This window comes from Bombina bombina, chromosome 5, assembly GCF_027579735.1.
Source record: "Bombina bombina isolate aBomBom1 chromosome 5, aBomBom1.pri, whole genome shotgun sequence".
NCBI lineage: Eukaryota > Metazoa > Chordata > Amphibia > Anura > Bombinatoridae > Bombina > Bombina bombina.
The window spans coordinates 985039670-985066416 of record NC_069503.1 but is presented as its reverse complement, the minus strand read 5'-3'; positions in this window follow the sequence as shown (position 1 = coordinate 985066416).

The window sequence follows — 26747 nt, the reverse complement described above, 5'->3', positions numbered from 1 at the left end:
AAACATGTTATTAAATATGGCCATTTAACCCTATTGAAAGCCTTCTCGACATCTAGGGCTAACATCAATGCGTTCGGAATCAGTTCCTTTCTTTTTTGGTTTTGTTTTAATAACCAGAAGTGATTCACTATATGCAGGACTTTACAAATGTTCTTACTAGAAGATCTAGCTTGTATAAACCCTTATTGGTCTTTATCAATCAGCTCTGGAAGTAAAATGTTCAGCCTATTGGCAAGTACTTTAGTTAAGATCTTATAGTCTTGGTTAAACAATGATATCGGGCGATACAAAGTTACACAGAGGGGGTCTTTCCCACTTTTAGGAACCACAATGATGTTAGCCGCCGAGAAGGCTAACAAGGGTTTTATTTTATCGCTAAGGTATTCATTAAATAAATTTGTCATTACGGCTACCAACAGTTCTCTCATAATTTTGTGCCATTCTAACGGTAAACCATCCGGGCCAGGGGCTTTACCTATCGGCATGGTTGCGATTACTTTATTAACCCCTTCGTGACCAGAGCACTTTTCCATTTGTTGACAAAGGCTATTTTTGCATTTCTGCGGTGTTTGTGTTTAGCTGTAATTTTCCTCTTACTCATTTACTGTACCCACACATATTATATACCGTTATTCTCGCTATTAAATGGACTTTCTAAAGATACCATTATTTTCATCATATCTTATAATTTACTATAAAAAATATATAAAATATGAGGAAAAAATGGGAAAAAAAACAGTTTTTCTAACTTTGACCCCCAAAATCTGTTTCACATCTACAACCACCAAAAAACTTCTATGCTAAATAGTTTCTAAATTTTGTCATGAGTTTAGAAATACTCAATGTTTACATGTTTTTTCAAGTTATAGGGCAATAAATACAAGTAGCACTTTGCTATTTCCAAACCATTTTTTTTTTTCAAAATTAGCGATAGTTACAGTGGAACACTGATATCAGTCATGAATCCCTGAATATCCCTTGACATATTTTTTTTAGTAGACAACCCAAAGTATTGATCTAGGCCCATTTTCATATATTTTATGCCACCATTTCACCGCCAAATGTGATCAAATAAAAAAAAACTTTCACTTTTTACAAACTTTAGGTTTCTCACTGAAATTATTTAAAAAACAGCTTGTGTAATTATGGCATAAATGATTGTAAATCCTTCTCTGGGATCCCCTTTGTTCAGAAATAGCAGACATATGGCTTTGGTATTGCTTTATGGTAATTAGTAGGCCGCTAAATGCCGCTGCGCACCACACGTGTATTATGCCCAGCAGTGAAGGGGTTAAATAGGGAGCTTGTAGGGAGTGTGTAGGGTTATTTTTAGCTTTAGTGTAGTGTAGTAAACACCCCCAAGTATTGATCTAGGCCCATTTTGGTATATTTCATGCCACCATTTCACCGCCAAATGCGATCAAATAAAAACAATTGTTACATTTTTCACAATTTTAGGTTTCTCACTGAAATTATTTACAAACGGCTTGTGCAGTTATGGCACAAATGCTTGTACATGCTTCTCTGGGATCCCCTTTGTTCAGAAATAGCAGGCATATATGGCTTTGGCGTTGCTTTTTGGTAATCAGAAGGTTGCTAAATGCCGCTGCGCACCACACGTGTATTATGCCCAGCAGAGAAGGGGTTAATTAGGGAGCTTGGAGGGTTATTTTTAGCTTTAGTGTAGTGTAGTAAACACCCCCAAGTATTGATCTAGGCCCATTTTGGTATATTTCATGCCACCATTACACCGCCAAATGCGATCAAATAAACAAAAATTGTAAAATTTTTCACAATTTTAGGTTTCTCACTGAAATTATTTACTAACAGCTTGTGCAATTATGGCACAAATGCTTGTAAATGCTTCTATGGGATCCCCTTTGTTCAGAAATAGCAGACAAATATGGCTTTGGGGCTGCTTTTTGGCAATTAGAAGGCTGCAATATGCCGCTGCGCACCACACATATATTATGCCCAGCAGAGGAGTTGCTTGTAGGGTTAATTTTAGCTTTAGTGTAGAGATCAGCCTCCCACCTGACACATCACATCCCATGATCCCTCCCAAACAGCTCTCTTCCCTCCCCCACCCCACAATTGTTCCCGCCATCTTGAGTACTGGCAGAAATTCTGCCAGTATTAAAATAAAAGGCTTTTTTTTTTTATAATAAATTATGTAGCTCTGATGGACCCCCCCCCCCCCAAACCCCCAACCTCCCTGATCTCCCCTAAACAGCTCTCTAACCCTCCCCCTGCTACCTATGTGCCGCCATCTTGGGTACTGGCAGCTGTCTGCCAGTATCCATTTTGCTAAAAAAAAAGTATTTTTTATTTTATTTTTTTAAATAGTTTTTTCTGTAGTGTAGCAGCCCCCCCTAAAAACCGCCCTCCCTCTCCCCCTCCCAGATCCTTTGATCCCTATTTTTCTGCCTCCCTCTCCCTCCTTCCTATTAAGTTTCATTGATGGTCAGTGGTTGCTGCGTGCGTCCCCCGCAGCCCCCCCCCCCCTCACACTCCCGGCATGCACATTGCACATAGAGGAACCGGATGCCGGGTAGAGATGGGCCGCCCACCTGCCAATGCTCCCACCCACCAACGATGATTGTTCGCCACCATCGCTACCAGTGCACAGAGGGCCACAGAGTGTCTCTCTCTGTATCGGTTTGTAAAAAATTGGTATTGCAGGATGCCTCAATATAGAGACATCACTGCAATACCATAAAAGCGGCTGAAAGCGATCAGGATCGCTTCCACCGCTTGAAAGACCAGAGGACGTGCCAGGAACGTCCTTGGTCGTTAAGGGTATTTTTTTGTAGGACGTTCCTGGCACATCCTTGGTCCTTAAGGGGTTAACTTCTTCTACTGTTAGTATAGAGTTTAAGATTTCTTGCTGGTCTTGTGAAATCTTCGGTATATTAATACCATCTAAAAACTGTTGACTATTTACTTCATCTTTTTTACTTTCAGATGTATATAAGTTATTATAGTATTTCCTGAAATCCTCAATCATCTCTGCATTTTCAGAAATTAGTTTTTCTTTAGATTTTAGAGACAAGATTTGTCTTGCTGTATTTTGTACTTTCACTACAGAAGCCAGTAATTTACCTGATCTGTTACTGAATCTATAAAGCTTCCCTTTTTCTTTTTTGGATGTCTCTTAAAGCCTGCTGACTTATGTGTAATTCCAATTCTTTTTTATCTTCCATGTATTTCCTCCTCCAGAAGTCAGATCTAGATTCTATATAATGACTACATGAATTTGTCGTTCTTTCACTTAATTCTTTATATTGTCTGTTAACCTCTTATGTAATAAAATACAATAAGGAGATTATCTCCCTTTAATGACACAGCCTTCCATGCCTCCCATCTATGTTTTGACAACTACTGATTTCTAACTGAACACAGTATATATATATGTAGTCACCAATCAGAAGCTAGAACTGGTTCTTTGCTGCTCCTGAGCTTACCTAGATAAACCTTACAGCAAAGGATAAAAAGAGAAGGAAGCTCAAGGGCCGGAGCTAGCCACGATTGAGAGAAGACATGTTTCTGCAGGACTCTCTCAGTTTTAGGCAAAAAAAAAAAAAAAGATTGGTTTTTGGAGCTTTCCAACAATTCTATTCATCTGAGTAGCACTGCGTAGTATTTATCCAATTTACACAATTTCTCTGGGACTACAATGGCGTCACAGTCATCCAGAGTTGCTAAAACCTCCCTGAGCAACATGCGGAGGTGTTCAAGCTTAAATTTAAATGTAGACATATCAGAATCAGGTTGAAGTGTCTTCCCTAAGTCAGAAAAATCACCCACAGATAGAAGCTCTCCTTCTTCGGCTTCTGCACATTGTGAGGGTATATCGGACATAGCTACTAAAGAGTCAGAGAGCTCTGTATTTGTTCTAGCCCCAGAGCTGTCTCGCTTTCCTTGTAACCCTGGCAGTTTAGACAATACTTCTGTAAGAGTATGATTCATAACTGCCGCCATGTCTTGTAAAGTATACGCAATGGGCGCGCTAGATGTACTTGGCGCCCCTTGAGCGGGAGTTATAGGCTCTGACACGTGGGGAGAGTTAGTCGGCATAACTTCCCCATTTTCAATTTTCTCTGGTGATAAATCTTTTAAAGCCAGAATATGGTCTTTATAACTTATAGTAAGATCAGTGCATTTGGTACACATTCTAAGAGGGGGTTCCACAATGGCTTCTAAACATAATGAACAAGGAGTTTCCTCTATGTCAGACATGTTTAACAGACTAGTAATGAGACCAGCAAGCTTTGAAAACACTTTAATTAATGTGAAAAAGCAGAATATAAAAAACGGTACTGTGCCTTTAAGGGGAAAAAAACAAACACAAAAACTGCAAAACAGTGAAAAAAGCAGTTAACTCTATGACATTTTTACAGTGTATATACTAGACTAAAATAGCATTGCACCCACTTGCAAATGGATGATTAACCCCTCAGGTTCAAAAAGGAAGCAAAAAAAAAACCTGTAAAAACGTTAAAACAGTCACAAGCAAACTGCCACAGGTCTACTGTGGCTCCTACTTTCCCATAAAACGACTTTTGTAGGCACAAAAACCCTTTACAGAGGCCCAATATGTCAGGGGACTCCTTCAGGGAAGCTGGATGTCTCAGAATGTAAAAACAACTGCGCAATTAGAGCGTGAAAATAGGCCCCTCCCACCATGCACTCAAAGTCAGAGGGCCTTAAAAAACTATTCCTAGGAGTAAAATAACAGCCATGTAGAAAACTAGGCTCCAAAAAAAGATTTATCACCTCAGTAAAAAACGTTCTTTATATATATGCAAACGTTTTACATACTAAGCCATAATAGAAAGTAATATGAAAATTACTTTTTACTGCAAGCATGATGCCAGTCGTTTATTAAATCACTGCAATCAGGCTTACCTTAACTATATCAGGCACTGTCAGCATTCTCTAGTTCTTATCATCCTCTAGAAAATAATATACTGAACATACCTCAGGGCAGTTAATTCTGCAGGCCGTTCTCCCAGCTGAAGTTTCCTCATACTCTTCAGTTATGTGTGAGAACAGCAGTGGACCTTAGTTACGACCTGCTAAGATCATCAAAAACCTCAGGCAAATTCTTCTTCTAATTTCTGCCTGAGGTAAAAAACAGTACAACGCCGGCACCGTTTAAAAATAACAAACTTTTGATTGAAGATAAACTACACTAATTCACCACATCTCTCTAGCTACTTCCCTTGTCGAGAGCTGCAAGAGAATGACTGGAGGTGGCAGTTAGGGAAGGAGCTATATAGACAGCTCTGTTGTGGGTGATCCTCTTGCAGCTTCCTGTTGGGAAGGAGAATATCCCACAAGTAATGGATGAATCCGTGGACTGGATACACCTTACAAGAGAAAAACACAGCACAGACACAGTTTATCTGAAATAACACTAACACAGAATGCTTTTAAAAGATAATAAGCTTCCATATTTCCATGCAGCCCTGCTCACTAGCCCTGGGGTACACATAACTCCCATTGCAGAATTTTATATAAATGTGCAGCCTAGCAAGGGACTGTTAGCTACAGTTAAACATCACACAGCAATGCATAGGTGACAAATACTGCTCACTAGCCCTGGGGTACACATACACTACCATTGCAGAATTGTATATAAATGTGCAGCCTAGCAAGGGACTGTTAGCTACAGTTAAAAAAACATCACACAGCAATGCATAGGTGACAAATACTGCTCACTAGCCTTGGGGTACACAGACACTCCAATTGCAGATTAGTATATAAATGTGCAGCCTAGCAAGGGACTGTTACCTACAGTTAAACAAACATCACACAGTAAAGCAATGCATAAGTGACAAATACTGCTGCTGTGAATGGTTTTATTATTTTCCTATGTAGCAAACCCAGCTATTTATACAACATAAACTGAAATGACTTATCCCAAGGCTTCAGCTAAAATAAAAGCTGCACAGTATTAGCTGTATTATACATGAGGATCTTACTGCAGCCCCACACACTTGCTGAGAGCACATTTATCTACTTACTGCTTAGTAGAGGTGGCTACACATGATCTAGTAGTTCACATTGCTGATGCAAGCAGCCTATCCCCCTCCATTCATTGAGACTGCGCTCTGTTTGACTAGGGAAAGCATGCCCTAAGCCCTGCCCCCTCAGCACATGGCCTGTATGTGCCATAGAGAGAAAGGCTGCTCTACTGCTCCTTATGTGTGTACAGCTGCTCCCCCTGCTGGTCGCTATTAAAATTACAATATTTAAAAAAAAAAAAAACAGCAGCAGCCGTTTTTAATAGGATTTAGGGCAGCCTGGGGGGCAATTGCCCCCCTGCCCAGTCCGCCCCTGCCCTAACCCTAACATCCCCTAACTTAAATAGAATTAAAATAAATCTAAATAAAAATTAATATCATTAACTAAATTATTCCTATTTAAAACTAAATGCTTACCTGTAAAATAAACCCTAAGCTAGCTACAATATAACTAATAGTTACATTGTAGCTATCTTAGGTGTTATTTTTTTTTTTTACAGGCAAGTTTGTATTTCTTTTAACTAGGTACAATAGTTACTAAATAGTTAACTATTTACTAACTACCTAGTTAAAATAAATACAAATTTACCTGTAAAATAAAACCTAACCTAAGTTACACTAACATCTAACACTACACTTGAATTAAATAACTTACCTAAATTAAATACAATTAAATAAATTAAATACAATTCGCTAAATTACAAAAAACAAACAAACACTAAATTACAGAAAATAAAAAACAAATTACAAGATATTTAAACTAATTACACCTAATCTAAGAGCCCTATCAAAATAAAAAAGCCCCCCCCCCCAAAACCCTAGCCTAAACTAAACTATCAATAGCCCTTAAAAGGGCCTTTTGCGGGGCATTGCCCCAAAGAAATCAGCTCTTTTACCTGAAAAAGAAATACAAACAACCCCCCCAACAGTAAAACCCACCACCCACACAACCAACCCCCCAAATAAAACCCTAACTAAAAAAACCTAAGCTCCCCATTGCCCTTAAAAGGGCATTTAGCTCTATTGCTGCCCAAAGCCCTAACCTAAAAATAATACCCACCCAATACACCCTTAAAAAATCCTAACACTAACCCCCGAAGATCCACTTACCGGGAGAAGTCTTCATCCAAGCGGCAAGATGTCCTCAACGAAGCCAGCAGAAGTGGTCCTCCAGATGGGCAGAAGTGGTCCTCCAGACCATTAGAACAGCCAATAGAATGCTAGCTCAATCCTATTGGCTGATTGCATCAGCCAATAGGATTGAAGTTCAATCCTATTGGCTGATTGCATCAGCCAATAGGATTTTTTCAACCTTACTTCCGATTGGCCAATCGGAATCTAAGGGACGCCGTCTTGGATGACGTCACTTAAAGGTACCTTCATTCGTCGGGGTAGTCGTCGTTGGAAGAGGATGCTCCGCGCCAGATGTCTTAAAGATGGACCCGCTCTGCGTAGTAAGGATGAAGATAGAAGATGCCGTCTGGATGAAGACTTCTGCCCATCTGGAGGACCACTTCTTCGTTGAGGACATCTTGCCGCTTGGATGAAGACTTCTCCTGGTAAGTGGATCTTTGGGGGTTAGTGTTAGGATTTTTTAAGGGTGTATTGGGTGGGTTTTATTTTTAGGTTAGGGCTTTGGGCCGCAATAGAGCTAAATACCTTTTTTTTTTTTTTTTTTTTTTTTTATTGAGGATTCAAGGAAGCAGAACAGAAATAAATTTTTACAGGCAATTGCAGGTGAGACATGCAGACAAATAATACACAAGACAAAACAGCAACACCTATTCTAAAATACAAGATAGAGTCTGCATAATAAATGACCTATTACATGATCAACCTCATTTTTATTTATTAGGTATTCCCCGATTAAAAGGAGGCCACTCATGGACCTTTGTGAGCTTTTTTTTTACTATAGTAGGGGGAAACTGGTGAAATTCGGAAGGCCACTCTTGGGCCTTATTACTATGGTACAAGCTTATCTATTGAATGAATTATGTCGGGCCACTCTTGGACCCTGATGTATAAATAATACAAGAAGCTAGGCATAACTGAATTACAATAATAGCTGCAGACTGATACATCTTTTATGTATGTTACTAGATGGAAACTCACCCATGTATCTCGCTTTACTAGTGTGAATTACAACAAGGGAGTAAGTAAACCTTAATGACCTTTCTTGTACCTTAGGTGATATACTAGATTAAATTTCCGGTATCTAACACATATGGCTCTTCCCTAAACACATAAAATAACACAGGGCCTATATTCACATCAACATTTTCTTGTGAGTGAGAAATTATGTTAGAGATAACTATATACATTATAATTAAACTGGGCTATTTTGCACAGGTAGAATAGGTAAGGCACAACTCTATAAGTCTATCCTCTGCCAAACAGGGACGTGCAATAAAAGTAGCAGTCAAATTTGCCAGGCTAATGAGTCATTAGTGGATTAATCATATGGTAGTAGTAATCTGCACTGAACAATTCTATAACTTATGCAGTTATTTCTAAATATGTAAAGAAAGGCATATCACCAACTAAGCCAACATAAAGAACTGAAGTAGGCTGGCTGGGGAATATTTGGCTGTCATATAAAATAAATAGCTGGAAGTGACATGAAAATTATATTTTATGTTACTCTAACCCATTACACCATATGGGAATATGTTAAGCTAAATGGGAACAGTTTAACTATTAGGTATGGGCTGAATGTTAGAGTGTACCTTAATATTCATGTAAACAATCTAACCATGCAACAATACTGTTCAGTTTAGTAACTAATCTCTGGTTTTGCCTCTGATTATACTCCTTCTGTCAAAGCAGCCAGATTAGACCGGTACACAGAATTTAAAGCTTTATGGAGGGCAACATCCCTTGTGCTAAGATCTAGGAAAAACAGCGTTGGAAAGTTACACTAACAAGTAAACAAAAGTCAATATGCACTGGAGTCTCTTAGAGTATCAGAAGGGACTTCGTCATTATAATAGACTCCAAACAGGCACTCCTGATGTATGTACGTTATACTGATACCTTTGATAGGTGTGTAGTCCCTTTGTATATGGAAAAGTTACATAAACAGATAGAATAGCAAAGGGGAACTCAGCCAAGCGTCTCTGACAATCCAAGCGTTTAATCCCCCCGTGGGAAACCACCGGCGTTATCCCAGCCAACAGTACATGCCCAGCACCGCTCATGTTCAGATGTAAACCCCACTGGCTTCCCCTATCATCAGCGGTTAGTGGGTATAAAATGCTAAGTGTCTTACCAAGTTGACGATGATAGGAAATTGCTCCGTGAAGTTAGCCCACACCGGAGCGACCCAGAAAGTGCACACAACCCGCCGGGGGGATTGGATTCAATATAGCCTGATAGTCAGTGGGGTTCCGTGGCCCGTTAGAGCTCAATGAAGCTCTTCCTGTGCTCAAGCCTTTTTCTTCAGCTAATCTGATCGTACTCACAATGCACGGGTCTCTGGAGGCAAGAAGAGCCCGCCGAGGCAAGTCTCCACCTAGCTGAGCGAGCCCTTTAGACCGGCTGATCGATGATACAAGTGTTAGGGAGGTCTGGTTTGATTTTCGTCGCCGTCTTCTCCCGCGCCCGGCCATCCGAGGTATGCGGCTACCCTTAGGCCACGATCTCAATGACGGTATTTTGAGCGCATCTCTAACCGGAGGAGCAGGTAGGTTAGTTGCGGTGTGAGAGGGCGGCAAGAATATCTCAGCACTTAGCAAGGCATCCTGAGGTGCTAAACGAAGTCGGTCCTCATCTTCTAGCAGAGCCGACTGGGGTCGAATACTGAACCCACTGGAAATTAAATAGGCCAATTTCTGATAGTGTTCTTCCAGTAGAGAGCATATTGCAGCTTCTAGTAATCGAGTATTGAGTGCCATAGCATAGAGTTTATAGAAGGACAGCTTAGTAAGCTGTTTTACCTGGATCACCGGGGGGGTTAGGTGACGGTCGGCCTTATTCTAGGCCGCCACTGCGTACCTCACCGTTCCAGTATAACAAGGAAGAAGTTGGCTCCACTATTTAGGCCAAACTGTTCAGTAAGATATAGTTTAGGTATATAACACTTTCGACCCTGGATGGTGCCGTAGTCAGATGATATGCAATGGCTATATCAGTCCAGCTCTTCAGCCCCTGAAATAAGCAGCCATCATGGCCGCCGCCCAGAAGCATCCCCCGAGCTAAATACCCTTTTAAGGGCAATGCCCACCCAAATGCCCTTTTCAGGGCAATGGGGAGCTTAGGTTTTTTTAGTTAGGCTTTTATTTGGCGGGTTGGTTGTGTGGGTGGTGGGTTTTACTGTTGGGGGGTTGTGTGTATTTTTTTTACAGGTAAAAGAGCTGATTTCTTGGGGGGCAATGACCCACAAAAGTCCCTTTTAAGGGCTATTGGTAGTTTAGGTTAGGCTAGGTTTTTTTTTATTTTGGGTGGGCTTTTTTAATTTTGATAGGGCTATTAGATTAGGTGTAATTAGTTTAAAGATCTTGTAATTTGTTTTTTATTTTCTGTAATTTAGTGGGGGGGTTTGTCCTTTAGGTAATTTTATTTAATTGTATTTAATTTAGGTCATTAATTTAATTGTAGTGTAGTGCTAGGTGTTAGTGTAACTCAGGTTAGGTTTTATTTTACAGGCCAATTTGTATTTATTTTAGTTAGGTAGTTAGTAAATAGTTAGGGTTTATTTTACAGGTAAGTATTTAGTTTTAAATAGGAATTATTTAGTTAATAATAGTAATTTTATTTCGATTTATTTAAATTATATTTAAGTTAGGGGGGGTTAGGGTTAGACTTAGGTTTAGGGGTTGATATATTTAGAATAGTGGCGGCGACGTTGGGGGCGGCAGATTAGGGGTTAATAAATCTAGGTAGGTTGCGGCGACATTGGGGGAGGGAGATTAGGGGTTAATAAATATAATGTAGGTGGCGATGATGTCGGGGTGGCAGATTAGGGGCTAATAAGTGTAAGATTAGGGGTGTTTAGACTCGGGCTTCATGTTAGGGTGTTAGGTGTAAACATAAAATGTGTTTCCCCATAGGAATCAATGGGGCTGCGTTACTGAGATTTACGCTGCTTTTTGGCAGGTGTAAGACTTTTTCTCAGCCGGCTCTCCCCATTGATGTCTATGGGGAAATAGTGCACGAGCACATACAACCAGCTCACCGCTGACTTAAGCAGCGCTGGTATTGAAGTGCAGTGTGGAGCTTAATTTTGCTCTATGCTCACTTCTTGCCTGTTAACGTCGGGTTGATAAAAACCCGTAATACCAGCGCTGAGGGGAGAGAAATATCAAATGAAATAATGAATGTTAAAAATTACATTAATAAAATTCTCTCCCTACAGCCCAGCAACAAAAGGCCTGAATGTCATGACAGGTGTCCCCAGTCTGGAAGTATTAATGACTTTTCTATTTTTCAGTTGTCCCCAAGCATTATCCCCACAGATGAACGCGTAGAATAATCCCTAAAGGAGGAAGTATCCCCTAACTGCAGTGCTGTATACAGGAAACCCGTTATCCCCATTACAGAGGAGGCAGTCAATAAGGATTGTGCCACGTCAGGTGATGTAGTGAATCCAAGTAAACCGTGGCGAAGTCCACCAATGTTTAAACATGATAACTTTATGTGTGAAATGGTAGAAACTGCAGGGAGATATTATGTATCACCTAAGATCCAGGATTCTGTTACTAACCCTATCATTGGATTAATTGATACTGGATCTCATGCAACTATTCTATCCCACAGGTATTACACACAGCTAGATGAGCTAACACCCCACAAACCTAAGCTAAGGGAATTTGATGGATCACTAATAGGTGTTGGGGGTGATCCCCTCAAAGTTTGGGGTATGGCATCGTTAAAGCTAAAGCTGGGGAACAGGGTCATAAGATACCCTGTCATTATAGTGGATCTGCCAATTGATCGTTTAATCATTGGTATTGATCTCCTGAAGCGATTAAGCACCATAATTGATTGCATAAATAATATAATTTGGTCACAAGTAAAAAGACCTATTAATTATGAGCGATCCATTATGTCTCACACCAGACATAACTGTCACATGGTGGAAGAGAAGACAGATGCTGTGGAGATTCATTTCAGGAATAACTCTGTACCTGAAGTAACTATCCTGCAGATAGATGATCAGACTCCCCTAAGTGGTTCTGATGATCATACTTTTAAAATTCCGCCTGGAAAGATAGCTAACATTTCTTCAGATGGCGATGTATTAATATCTCTCCACAAGGACCACCTTAAATTCCTCACAGAAATTGCGAAAGTTAAACAGGATCTATGTATCCCTATGCAAATGCATGACCTTGGGAAAACTAACGGCTAGATTACGAGTTTTGTGTTAGAAGCTGTGCGGTGCTACCGTGCAGTTCTTTGTCACCGCTCACTTACCTGCAGTGCTGGTATTACAGGTTTTCATAAACCTGGCGTTAAAAGACAAGAAGTGAGCGTAGAGCAAAATTTTGCTCCACACTGCACTCCAATACCAGCGCTGCTTAAGTCAGCGGTGAGCTGGTCATACATGCTCGTGCACGATTTCCCCATAGACATCAATGGGGAGAGCCGGCTGAGAAAAAGTCTAACACCTGCCAAAAAGCAGCGTAAATCTCAGTAACGCAGCCCCATTGATTCCTATGGGGAAACACATTTTATGTTTACATCTAACACCCTAACATGAACCCCAAGTCTAAACACCCCTAATCTTACACTTATTAACCCCTAATCTGCCGCCCCCGACATTGCCGACACCTACATTATTCTTATTAACTCCTAATCTGCCGCTTCGGACAACGCCGCCACTAACATTATACTTATGAACCCCTAATCTGCTGCCCCCAACATCGCCGACACCTACATTATATTTATTAACCCCTAATCTCCCGCCCCCAATGTCGCCGCAACCTACCTACACTTATTAACCCCTGATCTGCCGCCCCCAACGTCGCCACCACTATATTAAATGTATTAACCCCTAAATCTAAGTCTAACCCTAACACCCCCTAACTTAAATATAATTTAAATAAATCTAAATAAAATTCCTATCATTAACTAAATTATTCCTATTTAAAACTAAATAGTTGCCTATAAAATAAACCCTAAGCTTGCTACAATATAACTAATAGTTACATTGTATCTAGCTTAGGGTTTATTTTTATTATACAGGCAAGTTTGTATTTATTTTAACTAGGTAGAATAGTTACTAAATAGTTATTAACTTTTTACTAACTACCTAGCTAAAATAAATACAAATTGACCTGTAAAATAAAAGCTAACCTAAGTTACACTAACACCTAACCTAACCCTACAATTAAATAAATTACCTACATTAAACAAGTTAAATTAAATTAGCTAAATCCCAAACAAAACCCCCCCACTAAATTACAGAAAATAAAAAACAAATTACAGATCTTTAAACTAATTACACCTAAACTAATAGCCCTATCAAAATTAAAAAAAGCCCCCCCCCCCAAATAAAAAAAAAAACCCTAGCCTAAACTAAACTATCAATAGCCCTTAAAAGGGCCTTTTGCAGAGCATTGCCCAAAAGAAATCAGCTCTTTTACCTGTAAAAAAAATACAAACAACCCCCCAAATAAAAGCCTAACTAAAAAAACCTAAGCTCCCCATTGCCCTGAAAAGGGCATTTGGATGGGCATTGCCCTTCAAAGGGCATTTAGCTCTATTGCAGGCCCAAAGCCCTAACCTAAAAAAGGAAATTTATGCTTACCTGATAAATTTATTTCTTTTACGATATGACAAGTCCACGGATTTCATTCTTACTTATGAGATTAAATCTATTGTTAGCAATAATTTAGTTAATGATAGTAATTTTATTTAGATTTTCTTTCAATTATATTTAAAGTTAGGGGGTGTTAGGGTTATACTTAAGTTTAAAGGGTTAATAAATTTAGAATAGTGGCAGCAACGTTGGGGACAGCAGATTAGGGGTTAATAAATGTAGGTAGGTGGCGGCGATGTTGGGGGCATCAGATTAGGGGTTAATAAATATAATGTAGGTTGCGGCGATGTCCAGAGCGGCAGATTAGGGGTTAATAATTATAATGTAGGTGGCGGCGATGTTAGGGGCGGCAGATTAGGGGTTAATAATATTTAACTAGTGTTTGCGAGGCGGGAGTGCGGCGGTTTAGGGGTTAATATGTAGTTTATGGGTGTTAGTGTACTTTTTAGCACTTTAGTTATGAGTTTTATGCTACAGCGTTGTAGTGTAAAACTCATAACTACTGACTTTAAAATGCGTTACGAATCTTGGAGGTAGAGGGTGTACCGCTCACTTTTTGGCCTCCCAGGACAGACTCGTAATACCAGTGCTATGGAAGTCCCATAGAAAAAAAGGGTTTATGAAGTTACGTAAGTCGGTTTGCGGTAAGGCCAAAAAAGTGTGCGGTGCCCCTAAACCTGCAAGACTCGTAATAGCCGTGGTAGTGAAAAAGCAGCGTTAGGACCTGTTAACGCTGCTTTTTCAGCTCACCGCAAAACTCGTAATCTACCTGTAAGTATGCCAAATTAAGTTTAAAACAGGAAGCTAGCTATATAAGTGAAGGCTTATTAGCACAGATAGCTGAGCCTCGGGTGATTAAATATCTTTCTCCCCAAGACCACTGTGTCCATGGCCTGGATGACAGGTCTGAAAGCTATAATATCACAGCTAAATGTTTATTATCTATCTCTATAGGTAATAAGTCAGCCAAGCACCTGTTTTTAGTTTTAAATACTCCCCATAATCAAATATACATTGGCAATGATCTCTTACATAGATATGCCATACAAAAAGATTTAATTAACTCTTGCCACTGGAGCAGGTTAAAGGGGGACCCTGAAGTATTCCAGGATGAAAATGCAGCCCTGAAATCTAATCAGCACTTGCAATATGCGGTGAATATGCGGGTGTCTAATGATATTGTAATCCCTGCTGGGGCCGATAAATGTATTTTACCCTTACAGGTAAAAAGGGGTTAGAAAGTAAAAACTTCTGAAACGCTAATATGCATCTCCCATAGAGTGCAAAATCTGCATATAACAATGACCCATACTCCCATGGTAAATATTGGAAATATTCCAATACATGTTATTGTGCATAACCTGACCCCACAGGATATAACCTTATCCAAGGGAACTACCATAGGATATGCGCTGGAATCAAGTTATTACCCTTTTGGATTCCAGAATAATATAATTGGGCTAATACCTGAAGGATATTTAACTGAAGAACAATTAATAGAACAATCCTTTGCATCTACGCCAGAGGGACTATTTTTAATTCAGTCTATTTATCCCTTCAGCTCAGAGGAAGGCATCAGTAAAATTGAATTAGACTCTCTAGTATTTGATCAGCCAATCCAAGCGCAAGAATACCCCAAAACCCAGAGTCATGGGGGCAATGTAAATTATAATCAAGGGGACCTCACCTCTAGGTTGGAAGAAGCCTATGAAATAGACTGAAATCTTTCCAGGGTTTCAACAAATAGTCGAAGAGCAAATATCTTTAGCTAATGGCTGTTCCAGTGATGATGAACGCCAACAGCTACGAGAACTCCTGATGGAGTACAAGGATATTTTTGCTAGGGATTCTTATGACTGTGGGACTACAGACTTGCACATTGCAAGAATCCAAACAGATCCCAAGGCACCACCTGTCTTTGTTAAACAATACAGACTTCCTTTAGCATCATATGATTCTCTTGCAGAAATCATAAGGAACCTGGAAGAAAGGGGTATTATCCGACAGGTGCACAGCTCTTATAACAATCCTATTCTAGGTGTTCTAAAGCCCAATGGATAATGGCGTTTGTGTACTGATTTAAGACAGCTAAACAAACGAGTGTACATGTCTGGCAGGCCTGTCCCATATATTGACCAGTGCCTAGCGCAGATGCAGGGATCTAAAATATTCAATGCCATTGATTGTGCACAGGGATATTGGACCATAAAGGTACATGAAGAGGACCAGTATAAGCTTGCATTTTCATTCCAAAAGGTCCAGTATGCATTCCAAATACATAAATTCAGGACATGAATTTGCTGTATTCATGCATACGGCTATGTCTGATGCACTGGAAAGGGGGACCTTATCTTATGTTGATGATGTTTTAATCAAAAGCAGAGACTTTGAAAAACACATCACAGAACTTAAACATGTCCTCAGCCAACTTAAAAGGGCAGGTGTCAAGCTATCCCTACAAAAAGCCCAATGGTGCTGTAATCGTGTGAACATCTTGGGACATGAAGTTACTTCTGAAGGGTTAAATCCTCAGAAGAAAAAGGTGGAAGCTATAATAAATTCTAAAAACCCAATTAATTTAAAGGAATTGAGATCATTCCTGGGTATGACGAATTATTCTCGCAAATTTATTGATAATTATGCAGAATTAGCTAAACCACTGCTACATCTCCTAAAGAAGGATGTGAAATGGCACTGGAGTGAGACTCAAGAGACAGCCATAAGAGAGCTGAAGAGAAAACTCACTCAAGCACCTTGCTTAGCGTACCCTGAAGGGGGTAAACCTTTCTACTTAGAAACATGTTACACAGATATAAGCATGAGTGCTGTCTTATACCAAAAGCATGATAATTTAAGCAAAGTCATTGCTTATGCGAGCAAAACTCTATCCCCAGTAGAAATAAAATTTAGTGATTGCGAAAAAGCCCTTTTATCTACTGTATGGGCTCTACAAAATTTCCTCAGCTATATACAGGGCAAGAAAATTATTGTAGAAACGGCCCACCAGCCTTTTCTATATCTGCAGAGTGAGAGAATAAGAGATGGGAACCTGTCCAATAGCCGCATAACAGCTTGGACTCTCTCCTTACAAGGCTGGCCTTTAGAAATTTGCTACAAACAGAATAAAAGGAATCCAGTCACACAGGGGCTTGCTGAACTCCATGACTGTACTGCTAAGGATCATGGGGAAGAATTATTAGATGATGATTTCCTGGAGGAACAATTGCTTTCCCCATATAAAATGTATAATGAGGACCAGTGTCAAACATTACCTTGGGTATATGTTTATGGTTGTTCTAATCATGCCACTATTGAAAATGAGCGCAGATTAGTCGCTGCAGGGTTCAACATTGGACCAAAATCCAGTCAAGTAGCAGAATTAACTGCTGTTCTAAAAACCATTGAAATGGCTATTGAACAAGGTGTTCAGGAAATTTGTGATCATTACTGACTCAAATTATGTGTGTGACAGTTTTGTTAAATACCTGCCAGCTTGGAAAAGAAATGGCATGCAGAAAACTAACAAACCACATCAAACATGGCAAGTTGTTCTACGAGATTGATAATTTAGTGGTGTCCAATGATTTAACCATACACTGGAAAAAGACCAAGGGTTATTCCAGAATTCAAGGTCCTGATAAGGAAGGCAATGATCTTGTGGATTCATTAGCCAAACAAGGAGCCATAACTGGAGAACTCCTTAATATCGACCATTGAATGGGTGCAATTCAGTTAGAAGTCATTACCAGAAACCAGGCTAAACAACAGAGTGAGCCTAACCTGGTACAATGGAGTCAGGATTCTCCTAGTGATGACCTGATCACTAGTCAAAAAGAAGACCCCATTGTAGGCATCTTTTATAAACACATAGAAGATCCTGAAAACAACCCCATCTCAAAAGATGATTGTATTGGCAAGGAAAATCTTAGAATCTTAATGAAGTTCAGATCACAATTCAAGTTACAGGATGGTTTGTTAATTAGAACCTCCAAAACTGGCATCCAGCAATGGGTGGTACCCAGTTCAGGGGTCTCATGCTTCAACATGCCCACGATGCTCCTAAATCTGGCCATCGTGGTGCCAAATTAACATATGAAATATTGAGTGATTACGCCTTTTGGCCGCATATGTTGAAAGATGTTCAAACCTACTGTCAAGGTTGTTTAATCTGTCCACAGTTCCAACCCACTGCCCCAACGCATAGAGCGCCATTGCAGAAAAGGGGGATGGTAATGCCATGGTCAGATATCCAAATTGATTTTATTGGTCCAGTAACTAGGTCATCTAGAGGTAACAAATACATGTTAACAGTGACATGCCTATTCACTAAATGGGTAGAGTGCATCAGTGCACCTAACAATAGTGCTGAAACATGCACAGCATTGCTCTTTAACCACGTGTTTTGCAGATTTGGTTTGCCCCAAAGAATCAAATCCGATCGGGGAACCCACTTCACTAGCGAAGTGATGACCAAAATGTGGAAAATACTAGGGGTTAAAAGAAAGCTCCATATTGCATATAGAGCGGCCTCAAGTGGTGGTGTAGAGCGTTACAACCAGTCCATTGTAAAAATCCTCAAAAAATTTGCAAGTGAAATGGGTAAAGACTGGGATGTAAAATTACCTCTAGTCCTAATGGCATTAAGAGCAACTCCAAGTAGTGCTACTAAGATGTCACCTTTTGAACTGATGACTGGTAGAAGAATGGTTCTACCTCAGCATTTACTGTATCGCACCTCAGACCAAAATTTAATAAATGCTGCCACTACATATCAGTATGTAGAGAACCTGAGGAAGCATCTGCAATATGCTTTTGCATTTGCTCAAAGAAACATAGAGAAGGCCGCAACTGCCACTAAAACTTATTATGATCTTAAAACATCCAAAAAGGAAAATGAAATTAATGATAACGTTTATCTTTCTAACTTTTGAAGAGATCAGGTTAAGGGAAAGACATTTCTTCCATCATGGAAGGGGCCTTTTGTCATTACGGACAAAATATCTCTAATGGCCTATAAAAAAAGGATCCCAAAAATAATAGTTTTATGGATAAGTGGGTCCATATTAATCAGTTGCGAGCATGCCATCCTAGGTCCCGATTACAAATCATAGAAGAGGGATTAAATGATATACCTGTACCACAGTAGTGAAGGGTAGAAGACCCGGTAGAAATAAAGTAGCTCAGTGGGTCAAGAATGTAAATGCTTGATGATATATTTGAAGGGTGAATTCCAGATACTCGTCTCAGTTATCTCTTCCTAGTAGATACACGGTCCGATCCAGACCTGATGATGATAAGAATGATGCCATCAGAGGAGGAACAGACGTTGTGAGCCCAGATTGAACGACTACCTTGTGAGCAAAGGGGAGGACTACACTTCAATCCAGAGATCTATGGGAAGACAACCAGAGGACAGCAGGATCCCATGAGATGACAGCAGGAGCCCATCAGATGACAGCAGGATCCCATGAGATGACAGCAGGATCCCATGAGATGACAGCAGAAGCCCACCAGATGACAGCAGAGGTCCTGCCAGTGACCAAACCCCGGGAGGAAGGGGATACCATCCCTTAAGAGTCCATAGGACTGAAGACTTAAAGCATTCTGATAAACCCCAAAAGAAACTCAACATGCTTCCAAAAGGACACCATGATTAAAGGAATGCCTTTGAATTGCATAAAAATTTACCAACGCAAAGGGGGTTAATATAGGATTACACTTCCTGCACCAAATGCACAATGGAGTGCCACCATCAAGCCTGGAGGTGAACTGGAATCCTCAGCTTGACAGGCATTTTTTTGGTCTATGCCTGGTATGATACGTTGACATAAAGACTCAACACAAAAGTTTTTGAAATTGTTGCTCTATCCGGATCCGATGACAGGTTGATCACACGTGACTCGTCATCTTGCTGCCGGCTCCACTATGAAATTTCCAAACCTGTCTAGTATTCTCAGCTGGAGATTCCTCTCCCCTTATGCTGCAGGGCGGCCAGGAAATGGAGAGGGGTTGCTAACTGAAGATACCAGTCGACGAGTATACCGAGCCTGCATGTTTGCTTTTAAGGATCTAAAAGCAAGAACCTAAGATCATCCGTTGCAACAACTATATTTTTCCCGCACAAACTATCAAAGGATTCAAGCCAATCCCTCCATATACATCCTACATATAGAGAAATTGGAAAGGGGATATGTTGTGTCATAGACAAAGGGACAAATATTGCATTTCTTATCATTATAGGCACAGGGAAAAAACAAAATTTATGCTTACCTGATAAATGTATTTCTTTATTGACATGATGAGTCCACGGATCATCATTAATTACTGTTGGGAATATCACTCCTGCCCAGCAGGAGGCAGCAAAGAGCACCACAACAAAGCTGTTAAATGTCACCTCCCTTCTATCCCACCCCAGTCATTCAACCAAAGTAAAGGAGAGAAAGGAAGCAAGGTGCAGAGGTGTCTGAAGTTTATAAAATACAAACAACCTGTCTAAATAACAGGGCGGGCCGTGTACTCATCATGTCAAGAAATAAATAAATTTATCAGGTAAGCATAAATTTTGTTTTCTTTCTAATGACACGATGAGTCCACGGATCATCATTAATCAATACCAAAGTTAGAGTACACAAATGATAAGGGACAAGACAGGAAGCCTAAACGTAAGGCACCACTGCTTGAAAAACCTTTCTGCCAAAAGCGACCTCAGCCGAGGTTAAAAAGTCAAATTTATAGAAGTTTGAAAAAGAGTGAAGAGAGGACCAAGTTGCAACCTTGCAAAACTGTTCCATAAAGGCTTCATTTTGAATGCCGAAGAAGAGGAAACAACCCTCATAGAAAGAGCCATTACTCCCTCGGGAGGCTGTTGTCCAGCAGTTTGATAGGCAAAGCAAATGATACTCTTCAGCCACAAAGAAAGAGAAGTAGCTGTAGCTTTCTGTCCCGTACGTTAAACAGAAGACTGAAGAAATCATTAGTCGCCTGTAAATAGAATTTTAGTGCACGAACCATGTCCAGAGTGTGTAGAAGCCATTCCTCCTGAGGAGGAAGATTAGGACACAAGGAAGGAACAACAACAAGAATTAATATACTGGTCTGAAACTAGTTTAGGGAGAAACCGTAATTTAGTACGAAAAAAGGAGACTCATAATCATGATTAAATTTTCCGGTCTGAAACTATGCAATACCGAGAGCTCTGAAAATCTACAAACAGATAAAATAGCGACAAGAAAAAAAACTTTCCAAGATAACAACTTAATATCTAAGGAATGCATCGGCTCAAATGGAGCCCCTTGAAGAACTTTAAGAACTAAATTACGACTCCAAGAAAGAGTAACTGATTTGAATACGGGCCTGATCCTGACTAAGGCCTGACAAAACGATTGTACGTCTGGGAGTCTGCCAGATGTTTATATAACAAAATAGACAAGGCAGATATTTGACCCTTTAGGGGACTTACCTCTAATCCCTTCTCCAAACTTCTTGGAGAAAGGAGAGAATTCTAGGAATCCGAACTCTACTCAAAGAGTAGCCCTTGGATTCACACTAGTATAGATATTTACGCCTTATCTTATGGTAAATCTTCCTAGTCACAGGTTTACGAACTTGAATCATGGTCTCAATGACCGATTCCGAAAATCCATGCTTGGATAAAATTAAGCGTTCAATCTTGAAGCAGTCAGTTTCAGAGAAACTAGATTTGGACGAAAGAAAAGTCCTTGAATTAGAAGGTCCTTCCTCAAAGGAAGTCTCCAAGGTGGAAGAGATGTCCACCAGGTCTGCATACCAAATTCTGCGAGGCCACGCCGGTGCAAGGAGGACCAACAACGCCGTCTCCTGCTTGATTCGAGCAATGACCTGAGGTAGAAGAGCAAATGGAGGAAATCGGTATGCGAGACTGAAATTCCAAGGTACCATCAGAGCGTCTATCAGTACAGCCTGAGGGTTCCTAGCCCTTGACCCATACCATGGAAGCTTGGCATTCTGCCAAGAAGCCATGAGATCCAATTCCGACTGACCCCATTTGAGAATCAGGCTGGAAAATACTTCCAGATTGAGTTCCCACTCCCCCGGGTGAAAGGTCTGCCTGCTTTGGATGTCCGCCTCCCAGATGTCCATTCCTGGAATGTGGATCACCAACAGACAGCAATTGTGGGTCTCCGCCCACTGAATGATCTTGGTTACCTCCGTCATGGCCAAGGAACTCCGAGTTCCTCCCTGACGGGTGGAGTAAGCCACTGAAGTTATATTATGCGTCTGGAATGTGATGAACCAGGCCGAAGCTAACTGAGGCCAGGCCAGGAGAGCATTGAAGATTGTTTTCAATTCCAGAATGTTTATGGGTAGAGCGGACTCCAACCGAGTCCATGTTCCCTGAGCCTTTAGAGATCCCCAAACTGCTCCCCATCCCAAAAGGCTGGCATTTGTTGTCACAATCACCCAGGAAGATCTGCAAAAGCAGGTTCCCTGGGAGAGATGATCCTGAGACAACCACCAAAGTTGAGATCCCTAGTCTCCTGCTCCAGCTGTAATCGCAGAGACCGATTCGCATAATCTCTGTTCCACTGTCTGAGCATGATTAACTGCAGAAGTCTGAGGTGGAAACGGGCGAACGGGATGATGTCCATTGCCACTACCATCAGCCCAATTACCTCCATGCACTGAGCAACTGATGACCGAGGAAAGGAAGTGCTAGGCAAGAATTAAAAATTCCTTGATTTCCTGACTTCTGTCAGAAAGTTATTTTTTTTTTTTATAAGGAGTCTATTATGGATCCCCAGAAAACTACCCTTGTAGTAAGAACTAAGGAATTATTTTCCAAATTCACCTTCCATCCGAGAGTTGAGAAAATTCTGGGAGCTGTGGCAAGGCCGAATGGAAGAGCCCCGAGCTGGAAGTGTTTGTCTAGAAAGGCTATCCTTTGAAAATTGGATGGTCCTTGTGGATGGGAATCTGCAAATAAGCATCCTTTAAATCCACGTGGTCATATTAACTGACCCTCTTGGACCCAAGAAAGAATGGAACGAATAGTTTCCATCTTAAAGGACAGCACTCTGAGAAACTGAAGCTTGATCCTCCTTCTTGGGAACCACAAACAAATTGGAAAAGAATCCCAGACCTTGATCCTGCTTTGGAACAGAGACTATCACTCCCAAGTTGAAGAGGTTCTGTACAAGTGTAAGAACGCCTTTTTTTTGTCTGGTCTGCAGAGAATCTTGAAGGCAGAACCTGCCCCTGGGAGGAAAAAAATCTTAAACTCCAGTTTGTATTTCTAAACCAAGCTTGAACGAAGAAGGAAAGCCTGCCCCCCACAAGATCCGGTCCCGGATCAGAGGCAGGCTCTTCATGCTGTCTTTGATTCAACAGTAGGCTTTTTGGATTGCTTTCCCCAATTCTAAGACATAATCTTTGTAGCCCTTTCTGGTACAGGAAATACTTCCACCATGGAGGGCACTTCAAAATACTTGTTTAGTTTTACTGTACTTTTTAAGATTGACTACGCCGGTAGTGACGGAGTCATCCAGGGTAGCTAAGACCTCCTTAAGTAACAAACGGAGGTGTTCAAGCTTAAACGTGGAGGAAACAACTTCAGTATCAGATAAAGGCATTACACTGTCTGAGTCTGAAATTTCCCCCTCAGATACTACCGAAGTATTTTCCTCTTCAGGCTTCTGGGAAGAAAAATTTGGAATGGCCACTACTGTATTTTATTGAAAACATTTCTTCTTGCGCTTTCCTTGTAGCATGGGAAAGGCAGACAATGCATCAGATACCGCCGATGACATTAGAGAAGCGATGTCTTGCAAGGTAACTCCAGGTGAAGTTTGAGAGGAAGTGCAGTGCACTGCATGTGTGGGCGATAAAATTTGGGACACTTGAGGAGACAGTTGCGGCATATATTGAACATTGTCATTGTGGGGCTTCCAGTGGAGGAGGAGCTCTCACTGCACGCTGTTCAATCTCCAACGGCAATTGAGGACCGAAAGACAATGCTGCCCCAGAAAGAGCAAGCCCTTGGCTGTACCCACACCGGCTTTGTGGGCAACCACTCTGCGGAGACTATCGCAGAGCTCGTCAGAAGCACAAACGAGCGGTCACGCTGCTACCCGTGCTTGGGAGTCTGATCTGGGGATCGCCTTAAAGATTCAAAGTGGAGCCACTCACCTCTTGGGGATTAGTGGGCCGACACCGAGGAAGAAGAGGACCTGCCCCCTCCTGGTAGGGCAAAGTGGTCCGGTATCGTTGGTGCCATTGGAGGCAGCCGGCGGATCGGGGTTGCTCTGTCACAGAGGGATCCGTGGGCATCACCCCTTCCTTGCTGGTTTACTTCCTGAGGCACATCGGACCACTAACAGTGTCGGCTGACACGTAGCACGGTGTCCCAGAGGTGCTGAGGCTTCTGAGGTTGCAAGTGAAAGAAGCATGGCCATGGACACTACCCTGGAGTACGGTAATGATATCGTATTGTAGTGTTCTATAATATCTGGCAAAGGCGATTCCCCTGCAGCACTGGTATGTGCAAATTTTAAGTAGTGGGATCTTTTTGGAATACATAAGCAAGATACTGCTTGGACTTTTTAACCAGTTTGTTCCTGGCTTGTAGCTGGTGGATAGCTTATCTATATAAGTAAAAAAAATTTTTAATCTTTTTTCTGCTTCTGCTATACTCTCGTAGAGCTCACTAACTAAACTGGTTGCCCCTATTAGGGATTTATATAGTGCAGGCCTTTTTTTTTATCACCCAGGTCCCTTGAAAGGTTCCTTAACTTTATTATTTTAATCTAAATAACCTCCCTAAAAGGTTAATTAGGGATTTATCTAAAACACTCACTATTGGGAAAGTCCTCTTCTGGACCATTATTTTATTAAAAAAAAAAAGTTTTACACTTGCATATATATAACACTACACTACACATTATCAATACACATTGTGTGTTCTATTTGCTTTGCTTGTTTTATTATATATACACAGGTGGCTGACTACACCATTTACCGTCTTTTTTTTCTTTCTTGCACTTTTCACATTTGTTCATGGAAAAATATTTTACACAGGTAAATCAGCACTTCCCAAAAATGCCTGCTAAACCTAGAGAGAAAAAAAATAATAAGGGGGCTGATATGAGTTCTGACTCCAGCAAAACCCTTTCAGTATCTACTGATAATCAGGCCTTATTGGTGCAGCTCAGTAATCTTTTCTCACCCCAGTTTGAAATAATTAAAAAGGAGTTAAATGGTATATCAACAGAACTTAATACTCTTAACCTCAAAGTGAAACAATTTGCCACTAGGATAGCGGAAGCAGAGGATAGGATATCTGATCTGGAGGATTTAGTTAGTAAACAAGAAAACATGTTAATAAAACAAGTCTAAAATTCAAACCATGGAGGCGCGTCTGGAGGATCAAGAGGATCGCTCCAGACGCAATAATATTAGGATTTTGGGCATTCCCGAAACTCCAGAGTATGACAATCTGATTGAGTTTACTTCCTTAACATTACCACAGGCTTTAGGTTTTCCTCCACAAGCTTTACCCTTATCTATTGAAAGGGCACATAGATTAGGACCAAAGAGATATTCTGAGAGCGGCTCAGTTAGGAATAGGTTATGCATATTTAAGTTACTAAGGTTCCAAGATAAAATTGAAATCTTGAGACTATATAGGAAATTTGATACTTTTACTATTGGTGACAAAAAAGTCCTCTTGTTTCAAGATTTCTCTAACGAGACAGTACAATAAAGGAAAGCTATGTCCCCCCTATGTACAATGATGATAAATAAGGGAATTAAAGCACGTATGATATACCCTGTTAAGATCATTGTGGACGATAATGGTAATAAGCTGGTATTTACTGAAGCTTCCAAAGCAAGAAAATTTATGGATTCCAGAATTTGATAGATGATAATAAGACGAAGATAGACCATAACATCCATGATAGAGTGTATAATTATGTACATGTTGGAATGTCCAAGCTGTCTTTTGCCCAGAATACTGGGTTTTTCTTTTTTTTTTCTTTTTTTTTTTTCTCCTTTTACTCTCTCTCCGCCCTCTTCTCTCTACGCCTTTTGCCCCCGTCCCTTGCGGGTCTAGGAGTAGGAATAAGTTTCTTCTTGTTAGTGTTTATGGTGTAGTTATGGGTGCCCATTCAGGTTTTAATATATGTTGTATTACGTCTTGTTTTATAAGTAGATTTGGGGCAGTAGTATTAGCTGTCCATTTGTTGGTATATCAAAGATATAGAAACAAGGGAATGTACAATTGTCTAAAAGCTTAAGAGGGAGGATAGACGCTTTTATTGCAATAGGTCCAGGGATAAGACTAAAATGTTACGTTATTTGCAACTATGGCTGATACAATAGGGAACTTTAAGGTCCTTTCCTGGAACGTGGGGGTTATCACTAATCCAATGAAGCAAAAACTTATTATTTAAAAAATTAGGTCTTCAAGAACCAAGTATAGCTTTTTTATAGGAAACCTATCTAAAAAACCCTGAGATCCCTAAATTGAGATCCAGATGGGTAGGAGAAGTGATAGCCACACCATGTAGTGGCAGGAAATCAGGGGTCACCATTCTCTTAAATAAAAATCTAACATACCAAATAATACAGAGTGAATTAGACCTTGAGGCAAGGTACATTATATTACAATTACAAATCAATGGGATAAAATTTGTCTTTTGTAATATATATGCACCAAATGTTTTTTCCAAAGCATTTTGGGAAAGATTAAATTACTACCATTTGTAGCAGATAATTTGGTGATTTTAATCTTTCACTTTGTCCTGAGGTAGACAGATTTTCGAAAAAAAAAACCTTGCTCTATATAACAAACAAGCTTAATTCATGAAAAAGTTTTGTCAGCATCTAAAAATAGTTGATATATGGAGACTTCATAACCCTGAGCAGCGTATGTTTACGTGTGAATCTAAAACATATAGGACATTTTCAAGAATCGACTT